Source organism: Equus asinus, chromosome 19, assembly GCF_041296235.1.
Source record: "Equus asinus isolate D_3611 breed Donkey chromosome 19, EquAss-T2T_v2, whole genome shotgun sequence".
Taxonomy (NCBI): domain Eukaryota; kingdom Metazoa; phylum Chordata; class Mammalia; order Perissodactyla; family Equidae; genus Equus; species Equus asinus.
The window spans coordinates 3,344,896-3,370,011 of NC_091808.1; positions in this window are offsets into that span (position 1 = coordinate 3,344,896).

Below are 25,116 nucleotides of genomic sequence, written 5' to 3' on the forward strand. Positions count from 1 at the left end.
TGCTTTTAAAGGGAGAAGCTGGGCTCTGTGAGAAGCGAGTGGCCATATATTAAAGAGGACTCTTTGAGGGGCAGCCGCGTAAACTCCTTGTAAACATCACTGGAAATGAAAACCAGAACGAGGCTGCTTCATGAATCACCAGCACCCAGATGTGGCAAAGTTAACCAGAGGACTTTCTTGTTCTGATTTCCAGATGACTTAAAAAAAACAACATTTTTCTCATTGGAGTGCATGGTATCAGCCTCAGGAGATGGCGAAAACTTCCTGCTACACGGGGGTAGTGTCAGGACGAGGCAGGCTGTTGCTGCTGCATGGGGGCCTCAGCACTGTTCTTGGATGGGCCTGGATCAAATGAGACCATCAACATGGAATTCTGGAGAAGAAAGGGCAGTCCTAGAAGGAGCTGATTAAGGCCCAACATTTTGGTTCCAGAAGTGGACTTGGAGCAGGCTCAGCCCTTCTGAATGATTGGGCCTTGTCGTGGGGTGAATGGTGGTTCCCAAAAAGATATGGCCACATCCTAACCCTGTAACTTGTGAATGTGACCTTATTTGGAAAACGAGCCTTTGAAGATGAAATTAAGTGAAGGAAGTCAAGAGGAGATCACTGTGGACTATTCAGGTGGGCCCTAAATCCAATGACAAATGTCCTTATAAGAAACAGAAGAGGAGAGACACAGAGAGAAGAAGGCCATGTGGAGATGAGGACAGAGATTAGAATGATGCAGCCCAAATCAAGGAGCATCTGGAGTCACCAGAAGCCAAAAGAGGTGAGGAAGGATCCTCTCCAGGAGCCTTCAGAGGGATGCAGCCCTGTTCACATTTTGATTTTGGACTTTTGGCCTCTAGAACTGTGAGACAACACATTTCTGTTGCTTGAAGCCACCAAGTGTGTGACACTTAGTTATGGCAGCCCTAGGAAACTTAATACAGGCCCTAATACCAAGACCACAGTTGAACAAGATGATGGAGAGGGTGGTGGACCCTCCAGTCTCCTAAGACTCACTTGAGGAGAAGAGGGAGGGGCTGGAGCATAGAGGGGAGTGGCGGTGGCAGCCTCTCATCGCTCCAGGCAGCGTCCAGGGCTTTGTGATGGCAGAGAAGTGGGGAGGATTGTTCTGACCACCAGCCCCGCTGGCCCTGAGGAGAAGGACCAGCACGTCCATCAGCAGGGCTCAGCCGAGGCCCCATTCACAGCCTAGACCAGGTGGGCCTGTGGCCTCAGCTGCCCCAGAGAGCAGACCATAGGTTTGTCGCGTTTATGGACCCTGAAGTTGGGTCTGGATTCTTGTCCAGAGCAAATGAGCCTTCTGGATTGTTCCCAGGGACAAAAGACCTACAGACCCTTTAAAACTACATAGCTAAAGGTAGATCACACTCTAACATTTCAAATTGTCATGTTCGAGCCTGAACTCAAGTTCCTGCACTCAAGTCAAGTCATATCAGCCATTTTTAACTTAAGACCCATAGGCTTCAACTAAAGTAGGGAGTCTGACAACCGAAGAAATTTGTCTCATAACCCAGGCCTCAAAAGGGGGTTTTCCCAGGACTCTAGGCTCTAACTTTGTGATCTTTAAATCAGGACCAATCCTAGCAGTAAGGACAAAGACCTCCGGCCTGATCTCATCACCATGATACAAATCTCGTCACTAAGCCACACAGAGGGAAGACCTGTGTCTCGTGTGTGTGTGTCTTATACATGTGTGTGTGTGAGGAAGACTGGCCCTGAGCTAGCATCTGGGCCAATCTTCCTCTATTTTGTATGTGGGACGCCACTACAGCATGGCTTGATGAGTGATGTGTAGGTCCGTGCTGGGTATCAGAACCTGTGAACCCCAGGCTGCCAAAGCAGAGTGTGTGAACTTAACCATTATGCCACCAGGCTGGCCCAAGACTTGTGTCTTCTTTTTTTTTTTTTTTTCTGCTTTATCTCCCCAAACCACGCCCCCCCACCCCCCACCCCCGCCGTACACAGTTGTATATCTTAGTTGCAGGTCCTTCTAGTTGTGGGATGTGGGATGCCACCTCAACATGGCCTGACAAGCGGTGCCAGGTCCGCGCCCAGGATCCGAACCCTGGGCAGCTGCAGCAGAGCGCGCGAATTTAACCACTCGGCCATGGAGCCAGACCCTTGTGTCTTCTTTTTTGAGGAAGATTAGTCTTTGGCTGACATCTGCTGCCAATCCTCCTCTTTTTTGCTGAGGAAGATTGGCCCTGAGCTAACATCCATGCCCGTCTTCCTCTACTTTATATGTGGGACGCCTGCCACAGCATGGCTTGATAAATGGTGTGTAGGTCTGCACCCAGAATGTGAATCGGTGAACCCCAGGCCGCCAAAGTGGAACATGTGAACTTAACTGCTGTGCCACCAGGCTGGCCCCAGCAAGACTTGTGTCTTCTAACAGAACCCCCAGAGGCTCACTGGGTGGAAGTCATGAATTGAGTAAGCTCTGGATACTGCAGCCCTCATCTCTAAAAAGTGGAGCCAACCCATTCTGAATTTACAGTATTTCTGGAGGCTTGATTTTGCGGCTTTAAAATTGCACAATGGTCACTGAAAGGCATTTCTCCCTTAGGGGAGATTTGTAATATGAGATAGAAAGACACGCTGAGAAAAACACCAGTTTAAAAGTCATGTGTAATCTATTTCAAAATAATGACATGATCCAAGTCAATTGATGCTTGAAAATTACAATAACTGAAATACTAAAATAAAAGATTCAGTGGGTGGACTCAACAGCATGATGGAAGGCGCAGAAGAAGGAATTAGTGAACTTAAAGACAGGACAATAAAAATGACCCAATCTGAGCAACAGAGAGAAAATAGATTAAAAAAACACAACAGAGCCTCAGGAATCTGTGGGACTATAACAAAAGATCTAACATTCATGTCATTGAACTCCCAGGAGGAGAGAAGAGAGGAGAGACTGAAAATTATTCAGAGAAATAATAGCTGATAATTTCCCGAATTTGGCAAAAGACATAAACCTACAGATTCAAGAAGCTGAGCAAACCCCAAAAAGGGAAAACTCAAAGAACCCCATGCCAAAACACATCATGACCAAACTTCAGAAAACTAAAGACAAAGCAAAAATCTTCAAATCAGTGAGGGAGAAATGATACCTTACCCCAGGGAAAGACAGTTTGAATAACAGTAGGTATCTCGACAGAAATCATGGAAGCCAGAGGGAAATGACACAACATTTTCAAGTGCCAAATTAAAAGAACTTGGCATAATGGTGCTTTAGGTTCATGTCTGGCAAAATGGTGCTTTAGGAATGAAGGCAAAACAAACAAGTGCTCAGATGAAGGGAAACTAAGGGAATTTATTGCCAACAAACCTACTCTAAGGAAAGGCTAAGGATGTTCTCTAAATGGAAGGAAAGTGAAAGACTCTTGGAGCATCAGGAAGGAAGGAAGAACCATGGAGAGACAGAAATATGGACCATGCTACTTTGGAGCCCTGAGCCACCCAGTAGGAATCTAGCTACTCTGAAACTGCCATGTGAAGAGACTATGTGGAGATGGGAAGACGAGGTAGGGAGAACTCCAGGATGGCTCCCATGAGTCCCAGTCCCTGGTATCCACCCTCCTCCTGAGAATGAGCAGGGCCTGTCAAAAGTGAGATTATCCTGGATGGGCCTCACCTAATCAGGTGAGCCCTGAAAAAGATGGCCCAGAGGTCAGAGAGATTCTCCTGCTGACCTTGAAGAAGAAAACGGCCATCTTGTGAACTGCTGCCTCCAGGAGCTGAGGGCCTCAGTCCTACGACTAAAAGGAACTGAATTCTGCCAAATTGAATGAGCTGAGACGAGACTCTGAACTCCAGCTGAGAATGCAGCCTGGCCAAAAGCATGCATAGCACAGAGAGCAACCTTGCAGGCTTCACCTCCCTGTCTCCTCCCCATCAGTAGCTGAAGGTTGGAGGATGGGAGGAAGGGGGGAGGCAGGGGCACGAAGTCGATGTGGAGCTCCCATCCAGAGGCTGGCATCATCCCTTATCTTAACACTGCTGGCACTTGGCTCTTCCATCGATTAAGTACATTGGACTTAGATTCTTGGAAATTTTTTATTGGGGTGTGGGAGTGGGATGGAAGGGCCTTATATACCACCAATGTGTCAACTGACAACAAATGTCATGTATAAATCTGTTAAAGTTGGCGTCTCCCAGATTTCCCTTCTGTCCTGGGCTCAGAAGAGACCTCAGGGCTGCAGCCCCGGGCAGGTTAAGATGTCAGGCCCCACTGATGCCAGCAGCCCCCTCCTCTGCCGAGCAGCTTGCCGGACCCTGCCCGGGCACTCCAGGAAAGCCCACGGTCACAGACCCCTAGGGTAGCTTCAGAACCTCAATACCAAACTCTGCAGGTCAGAGGAGTCACATCCACAGCAGTGGGCAGGGCTTAGAGAGGCCATGCCCATCCAAGCACGTGTGCCTCCCAGGATGGGTAGCAGATGCTCAAAGATACTTCCTCTTCCCCTAGACAAGAGAACCCGAGAGAGATTGCTCTCAGTGGAGACTCTTTTTTACAGAACGCTCACAACCAAATTTTCAAGCAGCTGTTTCTTCTAGTTCCTTTACAATTTTTTAGATAAGAGTCTGCTTATAACAGTAACCACTACAAAATGATTAGCAGCTGTTCAGAGACACAGTTAATAGTACAGAAAATGAGCTAGACATCCATGTGCATTTTGGAAGGCAAATTGGGAAAAAGTAAAAGATAAAGTCTCCTCCTGCAAACATGGCTTATTCGGCCTGGGGATGAGCATGCCTCAACACGACCCAGGTGATGCTTTTTCAAGCACCTAAACTAATTGGCTTGTCCCCCTGAAAACAGAAACTAAATATTTACCAGCTTTCCATCCTCGTTCATTCGTTTGGACTTTTAGATTTTTCCTGCCCGTTTTGAAAACAAGGCTACTGTACGTTTGAAGCGTTTCTTATTTTATTTTTTAATGAAACAGAGTGAACAGAAACCAACTTTTAAGGTTTGTAGGAGTAAAGCCATATTTATTTTCTCAAGTTATTGGAGCTGATCCCACGCCCTGGGAGATGCAGCCGAGAACCTCTGTTTATCCCACAAGGCATGTTTTCATCAATATCAAAGTCCTCACAGCAGCCCGGATTAATAGAGTCTGTTTGAATTAACTAATCATTTCACGCCCCTCTAAATATGCTTAAATTGAAAATGGCAGTACAATTGCTATGCGGGACTTTCAAAAACTTCTAGAGAATGCTGATAGATGAAGCAGAAAAACACTCTTCTCAATTCTTAAAATAGCAAAGTTAACTTTAAATCTCAAAACATATTCAGTAACCTATTTCTCTCTCTGGTATTTTAATTTCAGGTTTGAAGAGGGAGTAGTCATTGCTGAGGGGGAGAAAACCAGACCGTTCTCTTTTCAATTAGCTCAAAAATACTTGAATCTTACAATTACCTGTTTCATCAGCTACCACCCCAGTGGGTTTTAAGGTATGAGGTTTTTAAAAAAATTTTCTACTCTAATGCTAATAACGACAGGTCCAAAGACAGATGAAGAAATTCTGTAAGAGCAAATCGCTGTAAATTTTTAAACTCCCCTTTGTCCCCGAACGTGATCTGGCAGCGTGTCTGTTCTGCTCAGCCATTCGCTGGAAAGTCCTGCGAACGCTCCTGAAGAAACACATATTTGCTGGAGCGATTGCTAGCACGGTCGTGGGGGGTGGGCTTCTCATGATTAAATATTAACGATCTCTGAGACCGCCAAATTCAGGAAAGTAGTTGGTGAATCAAAACGAGGCGGAGCCAAGACTGAGGGGGGCTTTGATGCCCCCGCGGAGAGGTATTGGGGATAATGAGGCCAAATGATGGCAGCCGTAAGCTTTCAGTAGGAAAATACATCACGCCGGTCCTATTATTCCTTTCAGAAGAGCCTCCCATTATGGGTGGAAATCCTATAAATAGCCCCTCCTCAGATCGGACGGAGGAAGACGCAATGGTGAGAGAGAGTCAGAGCAGCTCCTGGCGGATTGGAATTCCTTGACCCTAAACTCAGCACCCGGCGCTCCGGAATCCTTCTGCTTTCAAACCCTCCCCGCGGGGCTCCTGAAGCATCCACTTCCAGCGCTCAGCTGATTATCTCTGCTTTTTATCTGCAGACGGAAATGGGAGCAATACACGAAAAATTAGCTCCATAAATAAATGTTGAGGTCTAATTGCCCGGGCGGCCCTGGCCCAGGAGGCTGTGGGACGTTCTCTTGTCTCTTTCATCTCTGGCTGTGGCTGACCCAGGGTGGACGAAACCTGCTGTTTTCTGCCTTCAGAAGAGTGCTCTGGTGGCCTCCATCCATTTTCCTGGTGGAGAAATATTTACTTTGTACTAATTGGTCCCCCTCTTGGCAGGCTCGTGCAATCCAGGCAAATCTTTGAGTTGAGGCTGAGTCCTCTGTGGAAAGGAGAGAAGGTGACAGGCAGCACAGCTTAAGGGCAGAGAGCTAAGGAATAAGAGCACTTAATCTTCTAGAACCTTCTCACTTCATGGCTGGTGCCAGAACAAAGGCTGTCATCAAAGTCTCGCTCACAACCGCTCCACATGGCATCCTTCCTGCCAGGAGGAAAGTTTCTGACACCCAGCAACACAGAAACCTGGGGCAACGTTTCTCGCCATTCTGTAAACCACAGAGCAACTTCACATCAAAGGATTTTTTTTTCTATCACGGGTTTTAGGTTTTTTTTTTTAACATCCGTTATTTTGTTGTGCTTATAAAGCAGTCACACTTAGGATGGAAAACTTGGAAAATACAGAAAAGTATAAAGACGAGAATGGGAGTCTTCCTTAATTTACCACCCAGCGACTACCACCGAAAATGTTACACAGCCATGTGCTCTTTAAAAGAGCCTGGTGTTCATTTTTTCTATGCAGTAACATCATCTGATTTTTTTGTGCTTAACATTATCCCACATACATTTTCTGTTAGTAAAAACACTTGGGCAACAGTTTATACTGACTGGACATTGTTTCAGCACTTATGTTTTCATTATTTGAAGATAGACCCCTGATGATGGACATTGTGGCTATTTTCAGATTTCGTTACTATGAGTGAGGTGGTGATGAACATCTTCGTGGTGGATCACTGTCTCCATTTTTGATTATTTCTTTAAAGCAGATGCTTCAACATGGCATTCCTGGGTCAAAGACAATGGACATGTGGTTCTTTTTGATACATACTTCCAAAGCACTTTCCAAAAGTGTTCTCTTAGTTTGTGCCCCGACCCCTGACAGGATCCAGGAGAATCACCTAGACGCTCGCCACACCTCCAGCGCCGGACATTAACAATTAAAGAAACCTCTGCTGATGATAACTTACTGCTCTGATCTGCGTTTCTTTGGCCATCAGCAATGTTAAACACATTTTTAATGCACTCATACCACATTTTGTAAAATGATGTTTAAAATTAACATTTTAATCTTAATGTTGGTGGCTGTATGAGGTAGATGCAGTGTGTGTTTTCCTAAATAGCTAACTAATTATATGAGCACCATTTATTGACGAACTCTCCCAGTCTTCACTGCTTTGCCATGCTTTCTTTGTCAAATCCTCTCTTCCCTCTTTCTGGGTTATCCATTCTGTCCCTTTAGTCTGTCCGTCCTGGGTCAGTATCGACCAACGTTACTGATGGTAGTTCGCCGTGTTCTGCCATCTGGTCTACTAAGGAGATTCGCACAGCTGCCTCTCTGTTCCTCCTTCATTGCGTGTCTGTCTTTTTATCCCTGGAAACTTTTAAGATGTTTTTTCCTTATCCTTGACATTTGGCAGTTTGCTATGTTCTGTCTTCATGTGAATTTGTTTTTATTTATTCTGTCTAGGACTTGAGGATATTTTTAAGTCACAGCACTCATGTCTTCCTTCCATTCTGGAAAAATTTCAGGCATTGTCTCTACAAACATGAGCTATTCCCAAGACTCACCATCCTCTTTCCAGAACTCCTCTCAGGTGCATATTTAAGCTTCTTATTTTGTTCTCCATGTCTCTTATTTCTCTTGGTATTTCCATTTCTTCCTCTCTCCGTGCTGCACGCCGATGACTCTTCAGACTTTTCTCCAGATGACTATTTCTCTCTTCAGCTACATCATATCTGCAATTGGATCTTTTTAAAAAAATTCACTAACTGTGGGTTTCTACTTTATTTTTCAAATTTGTTTATTTTTGTTTCATAATTGCTTATTCTTCTTTTAAAGATGCTTTCCCTTCCTTTGGCTCTTTGAATATTTGAAGTAATTTTTGTTTAGAGTTTCATTCCGATTATATTCTATTAACTCTAGTTGTCTGGGTGTGAATTCTCCTGTTTGGGGGAGTGGATTCTGCGATCCATCCTGGTGAACACTGGACTTACCTGGAGCGGACTCCTCTCTGTGAGTGTGGTGCTCAGCGGGGTGTTTCCACATCCTGAGAGCAAGAGTGGGAGTCGGGGCCTCACACATGAGCACAGAAGGCTGTTTCTTCTCATTTCACAGCTTTTTTAAGGAAAGTTTCTTCCAGGCCATGAGCTGGGACCAGAGCACAGAGATTTTTCTGCTCTCTGTTCCCTTATGGAGAACCTTCCCTTTTCTCAGCTCCTAGAGTCTGATAAGAAGGGTAATTCCAGATCCTTGCTGCCCATGGTCACTTGCAGCCTCCACAGCTACGAGGACGCCGGCCCCACTGCAGCCACCACTGCTGCACTCTGCTTTAGCTAAGATTTTCCCCTTTATTTCTGGGAACTGGAGATTTGCCTCTTACTTTTTATCTTGGCTCAATATTTTAAGCTTAAATCAGCAGTTCTAAGTGTTTGGAGCAGGCACAGATAAATCTCATGACTGCTGGGTCCTTTGTAATGACCGGAAATCTACTTAATTATTGTGGATTGAAATTGCTGTAATATCTGGCTGGGCTCATCCCCTCCCTTCTCTTCCCATTCTTTTCTTTCCTTTCTCTTATTTGTTGAAGCCGTTTTCACATGACTTCTTCCAGATGCACCTATTTATTTTTGTGAAGTTAGAGAAATCCTGCAGAAATTTGAATCGAAGTTAATTTAGGAGGAATTTATGTTTTTATGATATTTAGTCTTCTGATCTAGAAACACAGTGTAATCAATTCAACGTTTATGTCCATCTTTCTGTCGTCTACTCTTAGACTTTCTTTCTTTCTCTTTTCTTCAAAATGTTAATTTGAATGTGAACAATATTCTGGGTAACGAGTCGAGGAATCTTCTTGACTTGCACACTCAGGAACTTTCAAATAGCTCAGAAGAGTTTCCTTCTGTTGTAACTTTGACTTGCTTTCTGTTTTCTCTTTTTTTATTTCATGGGTTGAATCTTTTTTCTCTGTCCTCTTTGTCTATCTTTTTCTCTCATAATTTAAAAAATTTTTATCTGCATTTTGAGATCATGTTTCAAAAGTTTATCTTCTTCACTACAAATTCGGTTTTCTGCAGGTGAACTCCGTCTTCGCTGCCTCCAGCACAGAGTGTGGAACTGGCAGCTTCCATGTGGTCTCTTCCCACCGCGCCCAGCAGCTGACTGTTGTCTTGTCACCTCCCCCTCCTTCCCCAGGCTCCACTTCCACATGGCTGGTGCAGACCCAGAGCTAGGAGTGAACAGTGGACTGTGGGGATGGAATGGCTTTCCACTCTCTAACTTCATCACACCTACTCTCTTCCGAGAGAAAGAGCACTTTGATCATTATTCTCTCTTTTTTTCCCCCAAAGACCCAGGACATAGCTGTATATCCTAGTTGTAAGTCCTTCTGGTTCTTCTTTGTGGGATGCTGCCACAGCACGGCTTGATGAATGGTGTGTTGGTCTGCACCCACGGTCCAAACCGGCAAACTCTGTGCCACCGAAGTGGAGCGCACGAACTTAACCACTGTGCCGCCAGACCAGCCCTTGATCACCATTGTTGCTGCTCAGTCCACCTTCTTTGGCACCATAGTTGGTAGAAGTTCCTCCTTGCTCCAGAGTACCCTCCCTATTGCACCTGCACTGTCATCGCAGTGTCTAAAGGACCACAGGGACAATCCAAAACCTGGAAGAAAAGTATGAGGCTATCTCTGACACCTGGTATCCAGGAGATGGTCTGCTTCTTTCCTTTCTTGTTGAGCCATCTTTTAGTTCTTAGAGTTGCCTGCGTGGACCTCCATGAATTTCCCTCTCTCTGAACTGCTTCCCTCTGTTCGTGCTTATCTGTCCTTGCCCACCTCCCTCTTCCTAAGATTCCACAGAAAACCTGTTAGGACTAATCAATTAATTCAGCAAAGTTTCAGAGTACAAAATCAGCACACAAAACTCAAATGCATTTCTATACACTAACAATGAACAAGCCCAAAAGGATATTAAGAAAACATTTCCATTCACAGCAGTATCAAAAGGAATAAAATACTTACTGATAAATTTAACCAAGGAGATGAAAGACATGTACACTGAAAACTACAAAATGTTGCCACTGAACTGTGTATTTAAGAAGCAGTGAAGACGGCATGTTTACGAACTGGGGCGGTCTTAACAGCTATTAACATTAATCAAATTTGTATGCCTGCAATTCCTCCAGCCTGATCCAGGTCCTTCCCTTAACAGGACTTGAAAGCAAAAGTGTCACCTTGAGGACCCAGCCAGGACCCTGTCTCCAGGGAGCAGGGAGCACAGAACCAGAGGGTGGCAGCCATCTTCTTCTCCTTCCAAGCTGCTCTGCGGCCAGTGTCCTGGGAAGAACCCAGTGGGGCTTCAGTGACCCAACAGTCAGCCCTCGGGCAAGCTTCTCAGTCTTCTTTGGCCTTGATTTCCTCCTCTGTACAATGAGATTTTTTAGAAAAGGGAATGATGGCTATTATTTTGATTTATTTCTCTTTAATTATAAATTTCATAATTCTATTTAATACAAAAGCAACACATATTCAATGTGGGAAATACAGGAAATATGGTTTTTTTTTAAAAAAAAGAAGACAAAATCAGACTCCTTCAGAGTTCCACTCACAGAGTGCTTGTTGTCAGCATCTCAGAGAACATCTTCCCTCGCCTCTCCCTGTGCATCACATCCGTGCATCAGAAAGGTGATGGTGCTCCTTCCAAGCTCGCTTTGTGAATTCAAAACCACACTGTTAACATGTTTCCATTTCATCAAATCTTCTCCTCCAACGCCATCCCGAGGCCGCACAGCACTCCTCCGTAGGGGTGTGCCATGGCTCATTTCCACCCTTGTTACTTTACATTCAGGTTATTTCTGACTTTTTACTCTTATAAACAAAGCTGTAATGAACATCCTTCCAGCTAAATATTTGCACAGATTCATAATTATTTCCTTAGGGTGATGTTTTGGAAGGAAATTGCTGGATTAAAGTGCATGGATAATTGTATGGCGTATGTGTGTTTTTTTAAGGCCAAGTTGGAAAGAACACTTTAGAAAGTCAATACTGTTTCCAAACAGACAAGACTGGCTCATTCCTTAGAACATCCTTCTCCGGAGAGGGTCAGGGGCTGCCTGACCACGGAGGACAGATGCCGGGGAGCAGATCTATGCTTTGGACCAGGTCTGAGGTCCTGCGTGAGCACCCAGGCAGGACCAGGGCAGGGCACTATTGGGACTCTCCTTTTCTTGTCCCTGTTTTTCCCAGTCCATGCGCTCCATCTCCCTCAGCTGCGTCTTTTCTTCTTTCACCTGGCATTGGCCACCAGCAATCTGCCGGCTCACAGTGGTGTCTGGGTCCTTCCAGAAGACCAGCTCCTCCTTCCTCCTGGGGAAGCATCCTGATTGGCTCTTCTGGGTCTGATGAGCACCTTCATGGCCTGAGGGCACAGTGCTGTGATGGTCAGCCCCCTCTAGGACCACAAATTCATGTCCAGGAGGATGAGGTCCCCAAAACAAGGGAGTGTGGCTCCTAGAAAAGAGAGGCGACCTAAGAAAATGAGAAGAGTGTGCTCCACAGCCCGGTCGATATTCAGAATTGGACACTGCTTCTTTGAGAGGTTTCAGAATCACCACTGAGTCACTTAATTAAATTTAAAAAGATCGCTAATGGCCTGTTGGTGTCATGAGGTTGAAATGTCTGTCAAATTTACTGACTTCTTGTAACCTGTTCTTTTTCTGGTTTTTATTAAGGCATAGTTTACATCCAGTACAATTTGTCCTTTTTGGTTTTGACAAATGTACACAACTGTGTAACCACCAGCACAATCAAGATATAAAACAATTCCTCCACCTTCCAAAATTCCTGATCTGCTTTTTGAATCAAGAAGACACAGTCGGTGGTTCATCAGAAAATGAGATTTAGTTTTAAAATACTTAATATATAAAGATACTTAGGGTTAACCTCTATCACATTTTCATGGAATTCGCTCGAAACGTGAGGATAACGGAAAGAATGTGTGTGTCTGCGTGTGTGTTTAATGCCAGAAACACTAATTCAACAAATCTGCCTTCAAAAGCCACTCAAGTATTCTCTCTCCTGCCAATGTGCGTTTCTCAGTCCCACGTCTGAAATGCCCACCCAGGCTGAGCAGAAAGTCCCTTTCCAGAGCAGCAGAGTGGAAACGGTAGAGTGGAGTGGGGCTTACGCTCAGAAAGAAAGGTACAAGGCGTCGGGAGAAAGGCCACGGAGTGATGGGAGAGGACCGGGAGGGGCTCAGTGAGAAGCCGGCACAGAGCAGGGATAGGGCAGACGGAGAGGGAGGGCGGACGACGCGGAGGGGCCAGCAGGCACGGGGCTGGTGGCAAGGGACCCACGATTTCACCACGTGGGTGGGCACAGCGACCAGCTATCAGCCCACGGCTCAGGCAGAGCTGGATAGTGTGGATGTCCCAGTGAGGCCTCTTGGAGAGGAAGGCAGGGCACCAGGAGAGCGCTGTGCCACCTTGGTTTTGTCTCTCTCCAACACACGTATGACTTTCCCCAGCAAACGTCCTCCCCATAAAGCAAAAGTCAATTAGAAATCCTTCCAGAACTCAACTGTGGCACCAGAGACCTCTCAGGTTCAGTTTGTTTAAACAGAGCCAGAGTCAGATGATAATATTTTTATTTTCAAAGAAGGGTAGAATTTAAAGCTAGAAGAGAGCCAAGTTTCTGGAATCAGGGACAGCGCTCAGAATTAAGATGGGCAGGAGAATGCAGCCTCTTGGCTCCCTGGCGGGTGCTCACCCCAAGTCAGACTTGCAGACGTGACTCATTTGACCCAGGAAAGCTCAGCCTATAATCTCTGCCACCAGCATGTGGAATCCCCAACAGGCTCACGTCTTCCCAGGAAAGGTGATGCTGGTTGGGTAGACGCTCTTGTTTCCACATCTGCAAGGTGAAAGTCTGGTATCAGGTGAGCAGCCCAATAACCATCACTAAAATGCCTTCAAACTAAAACAAAACAAAACTGTTCACGCAAACTCAGGGAAATTGTGTAACCTATTGTTCCTATTTTTTAGGAAGGCTTAGTTTGCATTTAGTAAAATTCGTCCTTTCTGCTTTTGACAAATGTATACGGTTGTGTGATCACCACCACAATCAAGATAAATTCTGGTACGTCACGCGGGTCAGTCCCAGGTCAGGATGAACTATTATCCTCGCAGGGTTGGTTGAGGATGTGGCTCTGATATTGATGGCTCTTGGTTATGCCCCTGCAGCTGAGTGACTCTGGATAAGTGACTTGATCTTTCGAAGGTTTCACTTTTCCCAGCCGCAAATGGAGATGATGACATCGCCTGCCTACAGGTAGTGGTGTAAGGATGAGAGGAGTCGATAGGACAAGCATAGGCAGCTCTGGGCACATGTTGCCATCAGCCTCTGTCAGCTGTTGAGGTGGATGTCAGAGATGCTCCTCTGTTAGCACATCCAGAAGCTTCTCCCCAAGACTCTGATTTGTGCTTCAACTAGAATCCAGACTCACTGCATGGAAAGAGGAACAACAACAAACAAGCAACAAACAACATAGCTAAGTCTGCCACGGTATTTCTTGTGTTCCAAGTGGGGTTCCAAGTATTTTACATAGATTGACTCATTTAATCCACACAGCGTATGCAGTCAACATTACTGAATTTCCATTCTATAGGCAAGAAAACTGACGTACAGAGAAGGCCATGTGCCCAGGAATTCACAGTTGGTAAGGGATGGAGTGGGGTCCGAGCCAGGGTCTGTGTTTTTAACCACTACGTGATCTGTTCCAAGAGTGAGGTATGGTGGGGAGGCAGGAATATAGGCTGGAAGCCAGGAGTGTAGACATCCATTTGTCTACGGGGAAAGATGTTCCCCATATATAAAGTGAGAAGAACCCTTTACACATCTGTGTTCACCAAACAACCGAAAAACAAACAATGCAGCTTAAAAAATGGGCAAAGGACTTAAACAAATGTTTCTCCGAAGAAGATATACAAATGGCCAATAAGCACATGAAAAGATGTTCAACATCATTAATCATTAGGGAGACACAAATCAAAACCACAATGAGATACTACTTCACACCCAGTAGGATGGCTATTAAAAAACACACACACACAAGCATGGCAAGGAAGCAGAGAAATCGGAACTCTCGTGCCTTGCTGGTGGGAATGTAAAATGGTACAGCTGCTGTAGAAAGCAATATGGCCGTTCTTCAAAAAATTAAACATAGAGGGGCCGGCTCCATGGCTGAGTGGTTAAGTTCGCATGCTCTGCTGCGGCGGCCCAGGGTTCGGATCCTGGGCGCGGACATGGCACCGCTAGTCAGGCCACGTTGAGGTGGCGTCCCACATCCCACAACTAGAAGGACGTGCAACTAAGATATACAACTGTGTACAGGGGGGTTTGGGGAGATAAAGCAGAAAAAAAAAGATTGGCAACAGTTGTTAGCCCAGGTGCCAATCTTTAAAAAAAAAATTAAACATAGAATTCCCATATGATACAGCAATTTCACTTACAGGTGTACACCAAAAGAATTTAAAACAGGGGTTTAAACAGATGTGCATCCACCCATGTTCATAGTGGCATTATTCACAGTAACCAAGAGCTGGAAGCAACACAGGTGTTCGTTGAGAGAGGACTGGATAAACAGAATGTGGTCTATCCATACAAGGGAATATTATTCAGTCTTAAACAGGAAGGAAATTCTGACACATGCTGCAACATGGATGAACCTCGAAGACGTTGTGATAAGTGACATAGGCAAGTCACAAAAAGACAAATATTGTGTGATTCCACTTATATGAGGTACTTAGAGTAATCAAAATCATAGAAACAGAAAGCAGAATGATGGAAGCCAGGGGTTGGGAGGAGAGGACAGAATGGGGACTTAGTGTTTAACGGGGCAGAGTTTCCGTTTTCGGTAATGAAAAAGTTTTGGAGGTGATAGTGGCAACGGTTGCAGAACAATGTCCATGCACTTAACGCCACTCAAATGTAGGCTTAACATGCTTACAATGGTACGTATATTTGTTATGCATATTTGATCACAATAAAAGTATAAAATGTTATCTATATTTTATCAAATAAAAAACTATATATCCTGAGCCCATCTTCCAGTGTCAGAGGGAGAGAGAATCGAATGTTCTCTCTGGTTCTCACTGAGTCAGTTAGGAATTACCCTTATTTTCTCCTTCACAATTTTCCATACTTTCTTAAGTACTTTCACGACAACCAAAGGTCATTTTTACAATCAGGAAAAGAACAAAGGTCATATTGACATCCCTTACCTCCTACCTCTGTCCCTCACTCTGTTGGGGCCTGATTTTTTCTTCCTTGGTTGCTTGTCCCCGGAGGTGGCAAAGATGTTATTAGAACCATGTTGCAGACAGGAAAATACAGACTCTGAGAGGCAAAATGAGGCACCCAAGGTCACCAGCTAGGTGGCAAATCCCAGCATCAAGCCAGGCCCTGCCGGGGGCACGAGGTCTTCCCCCTGCCCTGCCTTCCTCCAGGAGGCTGGGATCGCCGGACCCCTGAATCCCTATTCATCGTCTCTCCTGGAAGTATTTTTGTTTTAAATTTCCGGAGCCTGTGCCTAGCAGAGGCATTGTGAAATAGGGGTGGTGGTAGTTATGTCTAGGGTGTGGCCGTGTGCATGCCAGGCTCACCACCACGCTGGCAAGCAGGGTTGTGCCAAGCCCGCGACCAACATCCAGAGCAGCATCACTTTTCTGACTTTGCTATCCAGAGAACTCGCAGGCCAGCCCGCACCTCCCACAATGTTGACAAAGCTAGAATGAGACGTTGGGGACCTGGGGTCTGTGCCTGAGGATCACGGCTGGCTTGTGATTTTCTGGAGGCCTTCGGTGCATTTTGCCTCTGCTGTGGTCTACCCCTCAGCCTCCATCCGTGAGGCCAGATGTTGGAGTCCCGCCTCGGGGCGAGGGCTGCCCGAGACCATGTGGGCCCTCTGATGCCAGCATGTGCTGACTCAGTTGACCAACTACCACTGGACTCTTGCTGTACACTTTCAGAAAGGTCTTGTTTCTGGTGGGGGGGCACTATAATCAGGTCCCATCTCTAGTGTGTTTGAATTAGCCCCATTCATAAATCTATTATCTTTCTTTCCACTCACACATACTACAACCACAAATCACATCCGTTTGCAGTCATTTTTATACTCCACTCATTTACGTATATTAGTTTCGATCCTAGGACCTTTCTGTGCTAATTGAAGCTCTTTCTACGTATGCAGACTTGCCAGAACGTTGGGAGCCACAAACCAACTGCTGGCTGCTTCGGACTGGTCTCCTCGGGTCTCTGAGCTGTGCGCTCGGCTAGGCCTAGGCCGCCAGGGACCTCAGGCCTCGGGGTCTCCAGCCTGCCTTCGGATTGTACTGTGTTTTCCTGCTGGGAGACACGAGAGCCTGGGTGGTCAGGAGCCGACGAGTAGGGCAGCCCCCAGCCAAGGACACTTGTTGGCCGGTCACTGGCCTCTTTCCCAAACTCTGCTCCTTCTTGCATATTAGGCAGCAATAGCTTCTCCCTCTTCAGTGGAAAAGGCCAGGACCTGTACTTTTTTTTTTTAGCCGACTGTCCTTTCCAGCACATATCGTGCAGGCTTGAGCTGTTTATTTGGATCTTTCTGAGGAACCTCTAACCGTCTTCCATTTCTGTAGACATCGTTGGCAGGGTTACGGAGCTCTCCTCCTCTTCTTTTTCAAGTTGCAAATGCTTAAAATTCTGCCGGCCTTCGAGCTCCCAAGGGGATCCCCATCTCCAGCCCCCTGTGTCGTTGCCATGGCGATCTCCCCTTCCCTTTAAAGTCTGGAATGCCACATTCCATAAGATTTGAACAGAAAGTTGCTTGATCATACGCAAAGGCCTGTCTGTCAGTCTTGAACATTCTGTATCAATAAACACGCTCCGGGACCCTCTCTCTGCTTTGCTGTAAGAAATCAAGCTTGGAGTCTCATTTGCTGTAAGAAATCAAGCTTGGAGTCTCATTTGGGAGTCTCTGAGGAGTCCAGGATAATAAAAGCCGCAGCCCGCGGATAGCACGAATTGCTGACTCTTTCCCTGGGCGCTCGAGCATTTTAAACTATTATTACGGGAGCAGCAGCATGCATTACAGAGCAGTGGTAAAATTATATGTGCAGCCGGACCCAACGCCGGGCTCAAAATGCTGACTTTTACGCAGACACTCAGGCCATTTAAAATGTTAGAGCACATTTAAATCCTCAAATAAATAACTTTAATTACATGAAGAACTAGATTTCAAGGAAATTATGGTTATTTGCTAGAGGAAAATAACCTCTAAGTTGTCTTTATGACTTAATGGGTAGTAATTTTTGAAGGAATATTCTGTTCTTGAAGCCTCTGTGTTCAACTGTTTTCTGAAACAAGACTAGGACTAATTGCTCTCGAGGAAAAGATTGTTCCCCATTTTGTGTCAGAGCAGAGGGATGAAAATAAACAAAAGATACAATGTTTCTCTGTACAGAGAAACGGCTTTGTCAAAAAAGGAATTTCCACAATCAAAATAAGGCATCAGGAGCAGAACTGATGTTTTGTTACAATAAAACAAAATTCCTCTGTATTGAATAATGATGGATTTGATGTTTGTTACTAAGCAGAGATTTTTTTTTTTTTTTTAATTTCAGGAGTCCATCCTTCGTTGTTTGTAACTCTGCTCACCGTGATCTTAAACAGCGAGGTGCTAGCAACTGATTAAAGGAGTGAAAGGAAACCCTGCTAATTACGTTGAAACCTTGGCGTCGGTTTCTCTGGCCGGACTGGATGACAATCCACACACCTGCAGAGTTTTACAAGCAGGATCTCACTTGGGCAGTCGACTCCTGTAATGAAACTGGCAAAAAGCGCACAAAGTTGTTTTCCCTTAAAGATAGAGATACCGCGGCAGGGTTTTCAGATGTGTATGGGCGGGGGCGGGTGGGGGGGTGCCTTGCAGGTGCCGCCACTGCCATAAATCTGTTAAGAGCACTTGCATGATGAAATAAAGGACCCTATAGCCTGCTTTAAGAAGACAGCTCCAGGAAATTGCGAAGATAGAATAATACACACGAGTCAGAGCAGGGAGAGCCGGCTTCCTCGTGCCTGGACAAAGGGACAATCAATTCTTCTCCAAACAAACAGGACTACTTAAAGGCAGCACTTAGGCTGGATGTCGTCGAACTTGCATTTGAGCTCTAAGAAATGAACGTCATTTGGAATATTGCACCAAATTAGCTTCAATAAACTTTCCATTCCTGTTGTATTGTTTTCTAATCATTATAAGATACACTTCTTATGACCAGGCTCAGTAAAGAACCAATAATCCCAAACCTGATTTTTTTAATGAAGTCTTTATTATACAACAAGTTGATGGATCAAACACATTCATTTTTGAACACTGTGGGCATGTGTTTTAGAAACGTGTTCTCCTTTGCTGTGATGGTGTTTGCGTGTCCGTGTGTAAATGTGGGCGTAGATGCTGTCAAAGAATGATCTGTGCTCCGGAATTAGAGAAGAGAAATAACTCTCAATTCAGAAAATGTTTGGAGACAGAGAATACCATTTCCCGTGCTAATTTAATGCAGGTTTTTAAAATGTCATAACTAAAAAATTACAGATGGAAAATATTTTTGTTCTTCTCTTTTATCTAGACAAATTCCAGAAAACCCAGAGGCTTGGTATAGATATTTTTATCAAAAGTATCACCTTGCCGTGTCAGAAATGCTGCCTTGAAAATAGGAAGAGAGAATTTAAAACCATCTCCTTTTTCCTCTGAGGAAATCCCTTCAGGAAAATACACCAATATTTCTACCAAAATATGAAGCATAAAGTGAAAGTTCAATAAAGCAAGAGATTTAAAAAAAAAGAAAAAAGGGAAGGTAATGAAAATGAAATTACGCACAGGTTGACATTGGGTTTGCCAATATTTCACTTGGAGGTTTTGCTTCATTTTAATAGTTCGAGAGTTCAGAAGGCTTAAACCTCACCCAACTCCTGCAAAAAAGAAAGATGTGTGATGTAAATGGTATCTTTTCCTGTGTAATTTTAAATTACTTTTTGTTTTAATCAAATAGATTTGCCATTTGAATTGAATTTGCTAAGGCCTTGGTTATAAGGAAGAAATTTGTTCAGGCTTTAATTTATCAACCCGCAGCTGGCTAAGAGCTCAAATAAGTGAAAATTAAAAAGTAATTTTAAAAAGAATTCCATTAACTACCAAAGGGTCTATACGAAGCTTATTAGAAATTAAGGAATTGCTACAAGAACACATTTTCAGTTTAAAAAATTAGTTTTTAGGAGACTTAAGTGGAATATCATTTAGGTAGAAAGCCTGGAAGTTTGTTTAATACACCGTGTCATAATTAACCAAGACTGTAGCTTAAAGCATGTTCAAAACTTTAAAATCACAAAAATAGCTTCTTCCTCCAGAAGATTTCTAAGTGACCATATCACGTAGGACATCTCTCCTTCCCAAGGGAAATATTCCTTTCACGGCACTTTCATTTTCCGAAGCAATTTGCTGGAGTTCATAAAGAGAGAGTAATAGCTCCATCATTCATTGTTGAGGATTTTCCTTAACTCTCCATAACTTTTTCTCATTGCACTTATTTGATATTCGAGGAGCTGGATGAAGTTTAGGGAACGCTCTAATGATTTGCCTGTTGGGTTTCAGGGACCTGGAACTTTCTGGTGTCTGCAGCCCGAGGGTGGAGGACTCTGAGGCTCCCGTCCCAGTTGCCTGGGGCCGGCCGGCCTCTGTGCTCATCCGCAAGCGCTCCCGGCCAGTGCAGGTCTCCCTGGGGCTTCTGCCCTCGTTTGGACAAAGGATGTCCAGTGAAATCAAAGAAAAAGTGAACTTTCCCTATAACTCCTTGATCTTTTAAGGATCTGGAAGGAAATAGTAAGCCTGTTTGAATAGAAAATGGTGATCCTGTTGCAGAATTTTAAAAAGGCAGTTCCCTAAGCAAGAAATGGTGACAGAGTTGCAGCGAGGGTGCAGTCATGTTTAATTTGGCCTCCTGTGGCAATTGTGATGTGCGGGAAGCAGCCTGGCTCGTATGGATGCTGCCGCAGCAGATACCCTTCAGTATCAGCAGCGATTCTGAACGAGGATGGCTGCAGACACGCACAGAGGACAAACGTTAACAGGTGAGATTTGTCACCGTCCCTGTCTGGCCATCGCATTTACGTTCAGGGAGAATACGAAGTGAGAGGTAAGAGAAAGCAGGAGTTACAGATAGTTTTTGTTTTGAAGAGAATTACAAATACTTGGGGGGGGGGTGAGCCCACTTAGACTAACTTAGACTAACACTCTGAGGGACTCACCAGGCTTTCTCGACACTGACTCCTGTGTGGAACTTTGTGGCAACAAAATCATTATCATTTGCACTCCCTCTGACGATATTTCTGTCCAATGCATTTGGTAATTGCTCATTTGAAACGAACTTTGTGGCTACTAACAAGCTTTCTGTGTTTTCAGATCAACTGAAAGGACATTTCTTTTCTGACTCTGGATCTTTCTGAATCTAATTCCAAATTTCAAACAGCACCTGATCCTGGCCTGCAGCCCAAGGTGGGCCCCAGGTCGGGAGAGCTCAGCAGCAGGCAGGAAGGAATTCGGGTTGCCCAGAATGCCTGTGACCTCCAGTGAGGGCCTCCTGGATGCCTGGCTCCGAGGGGGCACACACCTACTCCCAGAGAGTGTGATTGCATTACTTGCCCCTTGCTGTGAGGTCATTGTCCCTCAGAAGGTGAGATGGCAGCGCTCACTGCCAGACTTCAATAAAACCACATGAACTGTAGAGACAACCCACGTGTCCACCCACAGATGAATGGATAAACATGTGGTCCCTCCACTTAACAGAATATTATTCAGCCTTAAAAAGGAAGGAAAGTCTGATGCGTGCTACAACATGGGTGAATCTTCAAGACATTATGCTAACTGAAATAAGCTGGTCACAGAAAGACAAATACTGTATAGTCCCGCGGACATGAGGTCCCACAGTAGTCAGATTCAGAGACAGAGAGTAGAGTGGTGGGCGCCAGGGGCTGAGGGAAGCGGGTGGGGGTTAGTGTTTAATGGGGACAGAGTTTCAGTTTGGGAAGATGAAAAAGTTCTGGAGATGGATGGTGGTGATGGTTGTGCGACAATGTGAAGGCAACTGTTACCACCAAACCATACACTTAAAAATGGTTAAGGTGGTAAATTTTGTGTTATGTATATTTTACCACAATTTTAAAAAAGAAATAACATTTTAATTTTTACACTAAACTAAAAAAACCTACCAAAATTCATGAACTGCTCCATGAGGGCACAAAGAAGTTACTTCTGGCCCCATGTGATGGCTGAGAAGTGGCCCAAGAAACTAAGAGAAAACAGATCCAAGCAAGACCAGTGTCTGCGCCCTGAGTCTGCTCTTCCTGAATCCCACCCGGGGCCTCATTGTCCCATCATCAGCCTCTCTTGTCTGCTTCTGGCACAAAGCCCTTCTGCTAGGTTGTGGGAAGAGATGGTCCCAGCTCAGGAAGAGGGTTGGATGCAGATGACAGAAGCCACTCACCTGGCCACAGAACCACTCAGAGCTGGGACAGCACCAGAGCCCAGCTCTGAGGGCTCCTCCACGGCCCTCATCTCTGGACTTCTCTGCTCTTCCCTTCCCTGCTGTGTCAAATGAAGGGACAGAGCTGTCTGATTGCTAAAGCCACTACCAGCCCTTGACAAGCCGTGTACCTATGACCCTGCTCCCAAAACAGTCAGCAATTTGCTGTGTGATCTTAGTTAAGCTGCTCACCTCTCTGGACTTGAATCTCCCTTTTACAAGAGGGGGATTTGAACAAGATCATCTCAGACACTGCTTCCACCTTGGACATCCTGTGATTTTGGACATCCAAAATGATCTATAGTTCTGAAATTTTTAAAAAAATCTAATAGTCATGCTATTTCCTTATGGCCGAGGAGAATAATCCTGATGTAACATCTCACTTGCCTACAGTTGTGCGTGTGCACAGAACATGGAAAAAGGAGTGATCAGCAATGTTTTTCCTAGCAGAGAACATATTTCCGTTGTGCTAAGACTATCGTCTCCTTATAACTTGCCTTTAAAGCTATTCATCCCCTGCATGACCACCAGAGGGCGTTGCTGACAGCGGATTTTGGTCCCCGCACGTGGACCCGGGTTTGGATTTGTTCTTTCCTAGTTTTTCAGGGTCAGTCTCTGGGGGCTCAGTGCCTCCTGGAGCTTCTTCAAGGGACTAAGAACACATACGGAGGAAGCTAAAGAACTGAGACTATTCAAAAATAGAATATCTTGTAATCACCAAATAGTTAGAATCCATTTAACAGTAAAACTAGCTATAAAATATTTTAGGATCAGCTATTGATTACACGGCAAAGCAGTCTAGGCGAGGAATCTCCTAGAGTTTAAAAGTGACATGTCGTGCACCCCAGGCCAGTAGGCTTGGGGTGATGAGTTTCAAAACCTCGGAGTGGGGCAGGCTGGGTGGCCAGGCTCCCAGAGTGCCCTGGCTCTCCGTGCTGCCAGGAGCCTGGTTTCATCCCAGTGTGACCTACAGGCTGCATCTGAGATGCTGTGCTGGTGAACCAATTCTGTTACGGATTGCAAACAGGCAAAATTCATCTGAAAGGGGGTAAAAATGGAAAAGTTCTTCCTCCAAACATTCCACTCTCCTGTCTTCTTGGTCTCTGCTTTGGTGGAGCCACTGGGGTTATTTGTGTCCTGTGTCTCAGCCTACCATCCCCTAAATCAAAGGCTCAGCTGCTTCTGCCTTAGAATGTGTCCTGTGTCCTACAAGCTGCTTTGAAACCCCTGCCATCAGCCTGGTCACGTATCTTTCTGCCACATCTGCATAGAAGAAGGTCCTTATGGTGAGAGTTCCTTCTAAGAGGCTGTGCCCATAGTGACTGATTAATTATTGAACCAGGATGATGTCGTGGGCAGCTCCTATCTGCCAGGCCCTGTCCTGGGTTTTGCATCCGTGAAGACTCACTCTATTTTCCAGTTGACTTTTCTTACAATTCTACTTGCGATTTTCAAAGGCAGCCAGCGTTTCTGCTTTAACTCTCCCTGTCCCTCACTCTTGCCATCTAAAAACAATCTGACAGCCTTGAAAAGACTAAGACATCACGTAAGAAAGTCAATGCTGCAATGGATCGCTTCCTCCTTCAAATCCCCGTTTGGCTGGGTCGGCTGCTGGCTGGCACCGCCAGGCGCAGTGCTGGGGCACAGAAAAAAGACACAGAGCTGCTGGGCTTAAAGGCAAAGTTGATGTGTTCATATCTCAACCCAGATTTGTTTATACACACGCAAATGTCTCCTGCTCACTTATTCATTGAACAAATATTTATCAAAAACCTAAAGTAGGCCAGACAAAGTTGTTAAGTCCTACGGGTGTTACAATGTTAAATTCAGCAGGCTCCTTGTCCCCGAGAGTATCATGGAAAAGAAGGAAGACCCAAATACAAATAAGTGCACAAGATAGTGGTTTACTTCCTATGATCGTGAAAATGCCTGCTCCCTGCTTTGTTACTCCCGGGTTAAGTCACGGACTCATTTATTCATGTAATCAACACGTATTCAGTTCCCACGGAGAGCCAGGCACTGTTCCAGGCACCCGGGTGTTAAGAGGAAAAAGACAGACCTAGTGGGGATAGAGAGAGTCGAAATACAATAAAAGTATTATTGTATTACTAGCCGCTTCCTTCCCCGTGAAAGAAACACAAACAGAAACCAGACCAAATAGAGGAGACAATGGTTTTCAAGACACTGGAATCAGGCAGTGATGGACAGGGATCCCTGTGGGGTGGTGAAGAAACGAGGTGAGCCCCACGACAGACTGGTTTCCTGCCTTGAGTTTTCCGGCTTTGGCATAGAGAGGGGAGCCCAGTCAGGGCCCAGCAGACTCACAGAGTTGAGAAGGTAGGGTGAGTTTTTGGGGGACTAATGCAGCCATATTGTGCAGGGCATCATACCAGGGAGGAGAGAACGCTGAAGGTCTGAGATGCTCACCCTGAAGTATTAAGCTGATTTCAGATCAGCAGATGTGTGTGAGGGAAACTACCCAAGACCGAGATAAGAATCTCCTGAATGGTTAGAGGGACAGTGCCTGGTACTCACACATCTGGGAGTAGCGACAGTTCCAGCCAGCCAGATGGGGCCTCATGGGCCCCTGGGGTTGGTACCAGCACCTGCCTCGGTAATGGAGAAAAAGTACCCTGGTTTAAACGAGGCTCTGGTCCCACCAAAAGCAAGTCTCAAGAGGATCAAAATGTTTTCAAGAAAATTAACTACATCCCAGAAGAAAGCTCAAGAATATTTACAAGAATATAAAAACACCCAGCATCCAACGAGAGGAAATTCACTGCATCTGGCATCCAAACAAAGATTGCCAGGCAGGCAAAGAAACGAATAGGACCTACAATGAGGAGAAAAATCATCAATAAACCAAAATGGACCCAGAACTCATGCAGATGTTAGAATTAGCAGACAAAGAAATTAAAAGTTATACTAACTGTATTCCATATGTTCAAAAGATTAACTGAAGACATGGAAGATAGAAAAATATTTGGAAAAAAATTGGAAATAATAGTCAAAAAATTTTCCACATTTGACGTGAAAACTGAGACTGAAGAAGGTCAATGAGCTTTAATCATGAGGAAATCATGTGAAGAAAGCTACACCAAGTCACATTGCCATCAGATGGCTCGAAGCCAGT